A 13230-nucleotide genomic window follows, 5' to 3' on the forward strand; every position below is an offset into this window, starting at 1 on the left:
GTGACCAACTTATAGCTAAACTTTCTAGGGTTTCTCAACATGGGTGCTATAAAGGATTTGGGCCAGATAATTCTTTGTTGTGGGGGAGCTGTCTTAGGCATTATGCAATCTTTAGCATCATTCCTGGCCTCTACCTACTAGATGCCACTAATCCCCTACTGCCACCCAATCACAGTTGTAAAAACCAAAAATGTCTTCAGACACTGTCAAATATTCCCTGAGGGGCAAAACTGCCCCCAGTTGAAAACCGTTGAGTTAAAGTGATGTAAGTGGAAGCATCCTGTTCCACTCTTAGGAAGTATCTTTAAATGGTTCATTCTTCGCTCCTTCCTCTTTCCTGCTGTGATGGCTGGAGCTTGAGCAGCTATTTTGGACAAACATGAGGAATCACATTATTAAAAACAGAAAGGCAACAAGATAGGAGGAGAGAGGGTCCCTGTGATCAGTGGAAACACTCTGTAGCCATGGGTCTGCAAATCTCCGAACATTTTGCATAAGAGTAACATAAACTTCTATCTCCTTTACTTCATTGCTATGTTGGATTCACTAACAGAAACACAATGTCCACACTTTATCTTTGTTTTCTGTAACACAGTGATCTAACTACCATACCATCCAACTATCCCACTGCTGGGTATTTATTCAAAGAACATTAAAACATGAATGTGTAAGGATATATGCACCCCTATGTTCACAGCAGCATTATTTACAATAGCCAAGACTTGGAAGCAAGGCAGGCGCCCATCAAGGGACGAATGGATAAAGAAGATTTGGGATATATACACAATGGAATACTACTCAGTCTTAAAAAACGATGAAATCTGGCCATTTGTGGCAACATGGATGGACCTTGAGGGTATTATGTTAAGCGAAATAAGTCAGAGGGAAAAAGTCAAATGCCATGTAATCTCACTCATAAATAGAAGATGAAAACAACAATAAACAATCACATAGAGACAGAGATTGGATTGGTGGTTACCAGAGGGGAGGGGGGGAGGGCAAAAGGGGTGTTTAGGCACATTTGTGTGGTGATGGGCTGTAATTAGTCTTTGAGTGGTGAACATGGTATAATATACATAGAAATCGAAATATAATGATGTACACCTGAAATTTATATAATGTTATAAACCAGTGTTAGAGCAATAAAAATAAATAGGGAAATACTTCTGTTCACAATTCACTAACAATTGACTTGTCATTAACAAATCTAAAATTAAAGCCGCCTCTCCCATCACAGAAATTTTTTGATAAGCCAACTTTGGGGTACACAGGTGTAGATCAGTTGTTCTCAAACTTGGCTACACATTGGAATTACCTGGAGAACTTTTAAAATCCTAATGCCCAGGCTGCACCCCAGACAACTTCTGGCAGAAACTTAGGGAGCAAGACCCGGGCATCAGTGTTTTATAAAGCTCTTCAGGTAATTCCAATGTGTAGCCAACTTTGAGAACCACTCATATAGAGCAGTTTTCCTTAAGTTTTATTTGTAATGAATTAACCTTGATTACTCTTATTGTCTTGGAAACGTAAGGAGTGTGTTATGCTCTGCACTGGAGACATTGTTCTGCAAAATATTATGCTTCCACTTCTGGATATACTCACATGTGGGGTGCAAATGGTGAGACTGAGTCAGATACAATTCTGTACCAGTCAGCAAAATCTCGCTGGAGAAATATTTTGATATCTCATATTGCTGAAAATAATCAAGCTTATTAAAGATAAGCTCCATCCTCATCGCTCCCTCAAAACACAGACACACACACACACACACACACACACACACACGCACACGCACACACATGCATACATTTTAATGTAATCAGTAAAGGCAGATGACTTGGGAGAAGCCAGTTTTGCTCTGATGGTTAAAACTAAGTACAGGGAGTAAGAAAATAGAGTGAAGCTCTCTACAGGTGGGTATGGAGCTGCTATTGAGTTTAGATGGATTGTGAAACCAAACTAGATTCTTTTTAATTTCTCCCAGAAGAATAAGCAAAACAACTCAAAATGGGGGTCCACCGTCAGCCATGGTGGAATAAGAAGGGTCTTGAACACCATCAACAACTCTGTGTTTCTCAGTGAAGGGCACCCCTGTCAGGAGGACAAAGGACAATTGGTACTGTCATTTCCTTTTTGTCCACTATCTTTAATGAATAATCTCCATTTCTTTTTCAGTGTTTATTGTTAAAGAGTTCTTAAGTCACGATTTGTGACTGACCTAAGAAGAATGGCAGTAGACTGTCATCGCAGAAGACATTCTCCAGTAATAGGGTTCCTCTTAATAGTAGGGAAGACCAAAAGGGGAAGGAGAAATAAAAAAGAATAAAAATGTATTGCATCCCTACTACCAGCCAGGCACTGTAGTAGACAATGTACTTGTGTTAGGTCAAAAAGCAATTTCAGAGCAGTATTCACACGTCAAGATGTTTATGAGAGTCACAGCAGAACTAAACCTGAGAGATCATCTACAGGTGAGAAAACTGATGTCTTGCCCAGGCTCATTCTGCTGGCTGGGACAAAAGTGTGTCTGGAATAATGATCCTCTAGCTCAAGTTGGATGTTCTCATTTCCTGCCTCTCTCTCCCCACCCATCCCCACCCACTCACAATTTACAAAGTCTAGCAAGCAGGGGCCTTTCCTTTTCCCCAAGAACAGAATAAGGAAATTGGTCCAAACTGCAACACAAAGAAATTAGGTAAGAGGCAAGACAATTTCCCGGTGCCAGCATCTGCCTGTCATGAGAGGAAGTTGTAGAATATCCTTTCCCAGATGTCTTTTAAGGATAATTCATTGTCATCCACTAATGAGGGTGAAGCACAGTAGATTTGCCTAAAGGTAAAGGATGGATGTTCTAGTGCGACAATTCCTTGAAATGTCTGCAGCATCTATAGCAAGAACGGAAAAGGTCAAGTGTTCCACCTGGGCTCAACTTATTACTGCCAGCTTCATACTAGTCAAAGATGACTCATCATAGCTTCTTCAAAACTAATAACAATAATAGCTAATATTCATTTCACGCTTAATATAGGCTAGCTGTCTAATACTGTCTATGGCACTTTACGTGTTCTTTTTATTATCCTCATTTTATAAATGAAGAAACAAAGAGGTTGAAGTAACTTGCTTAAGGTCATGCAATGCAGCCAGCAAGAGGTGGAAGCAGGATTCAAACTCACATATTCTGTTTCTACGGTTCTGACTTCAAACTGTTGTGTAATTCTGCCTCCTGTCTGTAAACTCTGTGCCATAAATACAATGACTAGTGTTTAATAGGATTAATGAAGTTCTGAAAGAGACATGTGTCCCAAAGGCTATATTTTACCTTCTACTGAGATAACCAAAGCATCATATCATTTCCAAAATCACAGTGAAGCTCTTTTCAGAAATAGCCTGTCAGAACTGAAGTAGATAGCGGTGGCCAAGCTTTGTGCTCTCACGCTGGGGCTTGTGTAATAAAGTCTGCCCTGTGCCCATCAGCTGGCGTGCACCTGGGGCGGGGTGATTCTGCAGGGGTCGTACATCGTCTTGTCTTGTTTTGTTTTGTTTTGGCAATTGACTGGTGAGAACATCAGAAATTAGCCTCTACGAGGGGCAAAAACCGGTGGTAAAAGAGTCCTACAGAGATTGGAAAGAGGGTTCCCTAAATATCAAAGTCATTCATCTCTAGGTAGCCTCAGTCTAGGCCCCCATTTTCTTGGCTCACAGAGAACTGATACCTATTGGTAATTGACAAGTCCAAGATAAGCAAATAGAGAAATTTATAGTCCCTTTAATGTGCTTCCTTCAACAGCTACTACTTGCTGGGGAGACTAGGAAATGTAAAAGGGGTGCATAGACTAAGCACCAGAGGGTAGAATGGTAAAAACAGACTCAAAGCTCCCTTTCAGCCCAGAATCCTACAAGCCTAAAGAAAATGAGGAATAAAGATAATAATTTGGCCAATTCTAGGCATAACACAGTAAAAACAGCAAAACAACCCCAAGACATTTTTACATGCAACATCCTAGGAAAGAGAGTGGGTACGTTTCCGTGGGCTGTGTGCTTCAGTGCTCTGTCGCTGCTTGTGAGCCTATTGGCCATCAGAGCTAATGATGAAATATCGGAAAGCTCAAGCACTTCAGTACTATTTTCCTGAGCTAACTGCCTACTGATTTAAACACATTCCAAAAGTGCTAAACGAAATCCTATTCCCAAATTATGAAACTAAATATTTTCCTTAGACATATCTCACATTGCTCTGTATGTCAAGGAAGTTTCCCATGACCCTTGGAGTCACCTCCATATATTTGTTCCCATACACACTTCTTCTGGGATGTAAAACAATCCAGTTGAAGGCTAACGTATAAGTATCCGGTGGCATGTCCAACAAAGCTGTTATTTTATCAGGAAGAAGTGAAAGCTCGTTTCCGAAACTGAAGCTTCTCAGGAATGGAGTAAATGGTTTGGTAGATATGCCTTGAAGCCTATCAGAAAATTACAAGTATTGTTTAGTTGCGAGATAGAAATTAACTAATGTGTCTAAAATGCCTGAGTTTTAGATCAAGAATTTCAGCAACTTGATGCATTCAAGATGGAGAAGCCAATAAAAAAAAAAATTGCCACCTACACAGCTTTTCCACTGTAAGAACAAGGAATGGATTTAAGCTATTATATTAACAGAGATCTGAAGATATACTAAGGACAAAGATTGCATTTCAAGCAGCCGACACCCCAAAAGAGGTTAAATTTGGTTTAATTGTTGATTGCCTTTCAGAGTCGGAGACAATAAATTAATTAAAGTCAGTACTCAGTAGACTTAGTTGCTATTGAGTAGTATTTGAAATCTGATTTAATTCACAAAGTGACTGATGCAAAGAACAACAGTCCAGTTTTTCAAATCAAGGAAAATTTATTATTTGACTCACTGATAAATGTTTAGATGTAAATGAGCCAGAGAACACAAACAGGCACAAGTGACAAAACTAATTTAAAATCCAGAAAGATCCACAGTAATTATCAAAGCAAGCGACAATGGTAAATATTTCAGTGACATAACAGCAAGGGGTTTTATTGCTGAGGACATCCAGTTCAAGCTGTTCCAATCACTTAAATTCACCCTGTCTTCTCAAAGTATCCAGCATTCTTTTCTTTTCATTTATTATTTTCTTTCTTTCTTTTTCCCTTGAGAAAAAATGGATATGTTTCATCTCTAGGCTAAAGCAAGGAAACCAGGCTGCGGGAAATGAGAATAATTATAGCAACACATTTAGGGTCAATGGTGGGGGAGGTTGTTGAATAATGGCTAGAAAATATTTTAAAATATTATTCCATATGTTTTCATCCTTCTTATAAGACTCTTATTTTCACATAACATGTTGGCTGACAAAAGTATCTGTCTTCAATACTCTTTCTAAATGTCCACATCCAAATTTCTGAGATTAGTCTCCTAATGTTTTATGTGCTGAATTTCACTACTCTCAATATATTCCATCTTTATCTTGCGATCGCTTCAATTATTGCTCTCAAGTATTTGCCACGACAGGACAAAAAAGAATACATAAAAGTTATGAATTTCAACACCAAACTTTCTATTTAATTTGCAGTTAGGGCTGGGCAAAATATATACACAATTCTTATTTTTAAAACTTTTGGTCTTGAGAATATACTGTAATTTTTAATTTTATTTTATATGGTGAAATTATATGTATTAAATGTTGTTTTCTTTAATATATTAGCTTTTATATTATCTGATGTTGATGGGTTTCTTAAATATTGCTTTTTGAAATATTGACCTATAGGAATAGTAGATGACATATATTATTCCCTCCAGTCTATAGGTTCATCTCTTTTTGTATCATTTATTTCCATTACTAACCATTGCTAGATATGCTGGAGATCTTCCATTTGTACCTACAGAGCCGCTTACCACTCTTCTCCACCCTATTCTCTGCCCTTGACAGAGGCTGGTCCATATGGGCTGCATCAGTGGGCTCCCTTGCCCTCTGTCTTCCTGTTGGATTTAACTGCTGGCAGGAGATCAGAAGGCAAGAAAGAAGCAAAGTTGAGGTGTTTATTCCCCCTTGGAAGTGCCATTCATTTTTTGTCATGACTTAAACTGGTAAAGAATCAGACTGAGTGTATTTTCCATTGTTTGAATATTTTTTTAAAGTGATAACCTTTATTTTTTCAATATTGAGTTTTATAAAGGATTTGGTGTATTTTAAAATAATGCATCAAACATACAAGGTAAAAATTAAATATTGGTAAGAAAAAATGAAAGGAAAATAAGAGACAGGACGTTAGCTGGAGTCAGGAGCTATGCTAGCACGTAAAACAGAAATCATGAAACCCTACGCATTTGCTAAACTTGTCTTTGAACTTACTAGTAACAGAAGCACGAGAGAAAAAAAGTTAAAAGAAAAAAGTTTGCTTGAGAAGTACAACATTCTTCATACCAAGAACAGAGAAAATTCCATTAAGATAAAGAGGAAACTGTAATGCAGTAAATGGCATCTTTAACCACATTCTCAATGACCTACTAAATCAGATGAAAATATTTTCCTATGATGCTTTATTCCCCAAAGCATCAATATGTTACTGTCTGACTTGTATAATTTTTGCTAAGGGGAATCTATATATAGTCTACTAACAAAGTCATGTTTTCAATTTTGAGGGGGAGAGGGCAGGGGTAGACGGTTAAGAAAGCTACTGTTTAATGGGCTTTAACTTTTAACAAACTACAATGATGAGTAAGTTTGGAGTAATGTGATATGTATCTATTTTTTGTTTAAAAATACGTTCAAAGGATTCAAAAATTTGTTGGCCACCATCAAAATGATCAGGCACCAAGATGAACAAAGTTAGGTTGAAGATATAGTTCATTGAAAGTATTTGTTTAATCAATCCAGCTTTAAAATGATCATATATCAGGAGCTGGCCCAGTGGTATAGTGGTTAAGTTCGTGCACTCTGCTTTGGTGGCCTGGGGCTCACGAGTTCAGATCCTGGGTGCAGACTTACACACTGCTCATCAAGCCATGCTGTGGCTGTGTCTCACATACAAAATAGAGGAAGATTGGCACAGATGTTAGCTCAGGGCCAACCTCACTCACCAAAAAAAAAAAAAAAAAAAATCATAGATGGGCAGAATTGTGGTGTGGGATTGGCATATAGATTAGAAATTATGATACCTTAAAAATCATTTTTTCCATTTAAAAAACTTACAATTATTACCATAGCCCACTGGTGGCACTCATCTGGACAGATGTTGACACTCCTAGAGTATAAGCCCATCCTCACCATCTTCATAATAGAGTCATACAGTGCTTTACAATATACAAGGTGCTGTGACACACACTGTGTTAACCCTACCACAATTTGGTAAACCAGACACTGTTGTCCTTATTTTATAGATTAGGATAATGAGGTGCAGAAAGGCAAGATGATTTGCCCAAAGTCTTAGAGATGGTATATGGAGGAGCTCAGAGTAGAATCCAGGAGGTCTGCCAACTTGGATCTAGAGTCTGTTTACTATATCACGGTCTACTGCTCAATGCCTAAGGAAACTGGGGGAAAAAAATCTACGTGTGGAAAAACAACACTATATGCACATGCAGAAAGAAAAGACTTGAGTGTATAAATTCCAGTGATCAAAGTTTAGACATGACTTTAGAAACCATTTAGATGAGCCCCTTGTCTTTCTACTGAAGAAACCCGAAATGGCTGAGACTCAAAACGGCTTCATCTTTATTTCATTGCCATTGATTTGTGACACTTGTCTCAAAGGACTAGTAAGCCAAGTGAAAGAATCCCTCAGCTTATACACAAGCTTTGAATAACCAAGCTCGCAACTTTGAATGTCATTTTTCAATAGGCATTTTCTGAATTAAAAGCAATCACATTTTATTTCTGTACTAGATCCTGAACTCAAGTGGCAAGGTTACCTTAAGCCACAGTTCCCAAACTTCCCTGAGGTGTCCCATGATGGTACAGGGAACTCACAGGGACTACCTGAGGAATTTTAAATTTTGGAGGGAGATATGGTGATAATTGACATCTGTTGACACCATGAGTACTACTGGATTGAGGTAGTTCATAGTTTAAACATTAAATCATTCTACATTCCTTCCAATGACAGTTTATTATTATAAAGCTGAGTTTTTGGCAGTTGCTATAATAAAAAACAAATACGGTACCATAATCAATATGAATCAGGAAATGAGGGTAGCAGTGTCCAATCTGATTCCAAGATTTGAGAAATTGCTCAGTGCCCAACAGGTGCACACATCATATTAGTAAGTAATTGTGGCTATGTAAGAATGAACTAGACCATATTTTCCTTCACTGCATTTGCATTTTTCTTAAAAATGGCTAGTAGATTGTTAGAATGTAAAACTAAGTTGCTTTGGCTCTACTTAATAAATGAAACTGTTAGACTTTTCTGGTGGCCTTGGGCAATGTTAAAAATGTTCCTGAGATGCTAAGGATGTCATGAACCAAGAATGTTTGGGAATCTTAGTCCTGGTGGTTAAGAATGTGGACTCAGACTTAGAATCCCAGTTCACTATTTACCAGCTGTGCCACATTGAGCTTAATTTGTCTGTGCCTCTGTTTCTACATCTGTAAAATGGGGATTGTGATGGGACATACCTCAATAGAGTAATTGTGTGCATTAAGAAGTCAGTACATGTGGGTCAGGTAGAAAAGAGCTGGGCACAGATCAAATGTTATCTCTATAAGTATTAGCCGTTATGCTTATAAGACAAGCCTTAGCCAATGCAGTCTGGTGTAGCGTGTGCCTGCTGCTTCATCGGTCAAATACAGATGCCACAATCTTGGGGAGCCTGTGCAGGTGGCATCCATGAACTAGAGAACTTTCCTCCCTCATTCCTTTTTGTTCTGCTTTATACGGGAGGAAACACGCCAGAAATTTTTTGGAGAAATTTCAACTAGTGTTGAGTGTTCTGTCGGTCACAATTCCAGAAAAGGTAAGGAACTTAATGTCCCATGCAAACATCAGGAGTTCTTTATGTGCCCCTTTTGCTTCGTAAACGGAGTTAAAATAACTTTAGACTCTGACTCCAGGATGGCAGAGTGAGTGTCTGTACTGATCGTTCCTTTGAGGAGACAAACTTTCAAACAGTCACCTGTCCCCACACTTGAAAGTTAACTCTTGCTTTCTTCTATTTGGATCTTTAAAGCTCTTCACAGCTATATTTTGGAAATGTCACACCTCTTAAGTTGTGTTTCATCTGATTTCCCATGCAATTATTAGTTTCTAAAGGAGAAGTGTATTTTAATTTCCCTTGAAAGTTTTTTTTTTCCTAATAATTACTGTGTATCTATTTTTTATCAGGAAAGTGGCATAATGACTTTTGGGCAACAAAAATTTGTGTCTCAAATATTAACCAAAATAAGAAAAGATATTCAGTCCAAGAATATGGAAATTAATATTATAAAACATGATTTTAGAGATTATTCAATGGCCTTCTAAAACATAATATAATGATAAGTAAAAGCAGAATACCAAATTGCATATCAATATGATCCAAGTTTTGTAAAATTAGAAATTAAATATATTTGAATACATGCATAGGAAAATGTTTGACAGGAAATGCAGCAAGTATTTTAAATTATATCTTGTTAGAGATTTGCAAGAACTTCTTTTTTTCTTATATTTTGGCTCAGGTATAATTATTTCAACCGAAAGAAACAGAATCTACAACTAATATGGCTTAAATAATAATAATATTTCATCATCCCGGATGTCTGGAGATGTGTGATTCAAGTGGTTGGTTGAGTAGCTCAATAGTATAAGCACTCAAATCAATGCCTCTGAATTCTCTTGGCCTGTCTCTCACACAGCAAGGTGGTTGCAGCAGCTCCCAGCATGGTATTCTCACATAACAATGTTCAAAGCAGGAAGGAAGGGAACACTCAGCCCTTCTCATGCAGTGCTCTTTTCAGCAAGGAAGAAAATATTTCCCCAAAGCCTCTCAGCCCTTATATTACTTTGGCCCAAACTGGGTCACATGTCCTTCTGTGGACTAAGATGACCACATTTGGCATAGATCAATTATGAGTCATCCCTGGGAGCTAGGCACATAGTCACTAGGAAAAAATCAAGGTCATGTCACCAAGGAGGAGGAGGAGAACTGCCGTAGGGTCGGCAAAAACAGTAGGCCCTACGTCTACATCTTCTAAATCTTCTAATATTTCTCCCAAATAGTCTATAATGGTCCAGTGTTGTGTCCAAAATCAGAATTTAAATATTATAAAATAAATAAAAAGGCAAGAAATATCAGCCCTGTTTCTAAAACAACCCATTATAGGTTAAGAGAAATAGGACATAGGAAAATGTGAATATTGATTATCTTTCTACAGGCACATCTGGCAGACTAGAAGTGGAAAATTCTGCCATTCCATGTGGGGCAATTACCTAATATCTGTGATAAAATCCCTTCTTATAAATAGCTACAACAGCTTGAACATCTCATGAGTTGACAGAAGCTGGTCCAAAAACAAGAAATTCTCTCAAAATTCTGAAGGAAGTATTGCATTCCAAATACTAACATGCCAGGAAAAAGATCTCTTGGTCACAGTAGACTCCTGTCTGAAGATATCAGCTCACTGGACTGCTGAAGCCAAAAAGATTAGCAATATGTAGAGTATCATCAGAAAATGTTGTACCACCCCTGGAAAATGACTAAGTGCTTTGGTACCTAGAGTAGTGCATGGAGCCCTGATCAATGGACTTTAGAAGTGTGTACTGGATTCAGAGGTATTTGACAAAGATGAGCTGGGATAATTAATAGGATTTGAAAAGTTTTAAACAGTTTAAAAATCTGTTTCTATGAAAATACCGCACCAGAAGAATGACTACAACCAAATTCCAGGACTCTAGAACAATATAGGCAGTCTGAATTGGCCATGACTCACAACTTTTAAGTACTACCTGAGAGACAGGCTTTCATGATGACCACCATGACCAGAGAAGGAGTCAGTCCCAGAGATGTAGCTAAAACCATGAGATGACTCTAAAAAGAAAAGGTGGAAGTCAGAGGAGAAACTACAATCAATGATGAAATGCTATTAAAACAGATAGTGTCAGGAAGGGAAAATACCAGAATGGAATGAGACTGTAAATAAATTGGAAAAGTCAAATTATGTAGTGGGAAGAAAACACAGGACTGTGTGAAAATTGGACAGACGTTAGTTTTCTAGTTTGTAGCTTTTGTTAAGGCAGAGTGTCCTGGATTTCCTCCTGCACTCTAGAGCATCTTAAAGGCACTTACTTCCCAGCAGCATGTGTACACAGGAGGGAGGGTTCAGATAATCTTATGAATAGATGGTGTGTAACTGGGGGTGGTTTGAATCATATTCTTCTTTTTGGTTGTTGTAATTTAAAAACAGCCTTTTTTGGAGTCTCTGTCATTTATTCATTTAACAGGTAATGACTGAATATCTGTACTTTTCGGAGCCTCTTCTATATTGTGAGGCTAGCACAGTGATAAATCAAAGTCCTTGCTCATGGGCAGAATTGGGGGTTGGACAGACCCAGTCAGACTCAATATGGCACTTACTCTGTCCTTGAGTCTTCATTTGGCAGATGCCCAAAACCAAATAGGGTCTTATTAGAAGTGTGCCCTAGCCTCTTCACTATCAGAGCGAAAAATAAGGAGGGTGCAAAGTCTTTATAATAAGAAAAGTCTACTCTTCCTAGAAGCTCTGACATTCAGGCAATAATTTCTTGAGAATTTTCTTAACAAAGCAGCACCCTAGTTGGCTTATGGAGACACAAATGAAAAAGGAAGAACACGTTTTTGTCTGGTAGAAGCTTAATATCTAATTCAAAAGACATTTCCATCATGCAATTAAAGAAGGCTTAGAAGCATATCAAGAAAATCAAATAAATACGTCGTTTTATTAAAATTATCTCTAGTGAGAGCCAGTATAAGTACATGTGAACATTTGACTTTGTAAGAAGTTCATCGTGTAAGTCCATGTGCTTGGGTTTGCCTAAAATATAAAAATATAAACTATAGCAAAGTACTTGCTCTGTAAAGTACTCTCAGGAAAATGTGTAGTATAATAGAATAAATGAACCAGTTTGGAAGCTGGGCATTTGTGTACCTATTTATTCCCATATAAAACCTTAACCAGAGTTAATCCTTTTATTCTATTTGAACAATGAAGCATAAAAGCAATAAAATTCATGGCACATGAATGATAAAGCATTGTGACTTGAGGTTGTTGCCAAATTGTCCCAACAGATGTTAGCAAATTTTAATAATCTTGGAGATTTTAATAATTATTTATTTGGCTGATTGGAGATTGTGTATGGTAACATTAAACTGGTAGTATTAATTACATACTTTAATTATTTCTATGCTCTCATTGCTTTTGTTGTTTCCTGAAATACCATGAAATTTCAAGATAATAATTAAATGTGAGCTTTGATATGCTCCCCAGGGCAGGGACTTCGTGCAGAGTGTGCTTACGAATGATGATAACAATTAATAAGCCAAATAATGCATTACGTTAAAATCAGCTAAAACCACAATGATTGTTTTTAAAATTCCTTAATACAGGAAATTATAAAATAAGCCCTAATTATTGGGTTGATTAGCTGGCACTCTGATTTTTCCAAAAAGGGAGGAGGAAATTAGAGATATGGGAAATAAGAAAAGATATCCAATAGCAAAGGTAATGAGCAACCTAATATGTATTTTGCCAAATAAGATCTGAAATGAATAACATCTCACATAGCTATATAATTATGGGGGAGTTATTCAAATATTCAAATATTCAAAGAGTGGGCTAGTACAATCACATAAAATAATTTCACCCCCACATTCTATTATGAAAATTCTCAAACACAGAACATGTTCAAACATACAGAAAATTTGAAAGACTTGTCCAATACTTGTATACCCCCCACCTAGATTCTATCAAATCATATGATTTTATACTTGAAAAAGCATGAGAAAACACCACATAAAAGATGAGAAATCACTCAAGGTGGCAGTTCAAAAAAAAAAGACAGTAAATAACTTTTATAAAAAATAAAAATAAAATAAGAAATAAAATTAAACATAAGATCCCACTCAAAATAATAGCAAAATATTAAGATGTCAAGAAATCAATAAGAAATACACAAGATATATATGAAAGGAAACATCTACATTTTACTGAGTCATAGAAGGTTAGAACTGAGCAAACAGAAAAGCATACACTTGTTCTTGGGGAAAAAAAC

This window comes from Equus quagga, chromosome 4, assembly GCF_021613505.1.
Source record: "Equus quagga isolate Etosha38 chromosome 4, UCLA_HA_Equagga_1.0, whole genome shotgun sequence".
Lineage (NCBI taxonomy): Eukaryota > Metazoa > Chordata > Mammalia > Perissodactyla > Equidae > Equus > Equus quagga.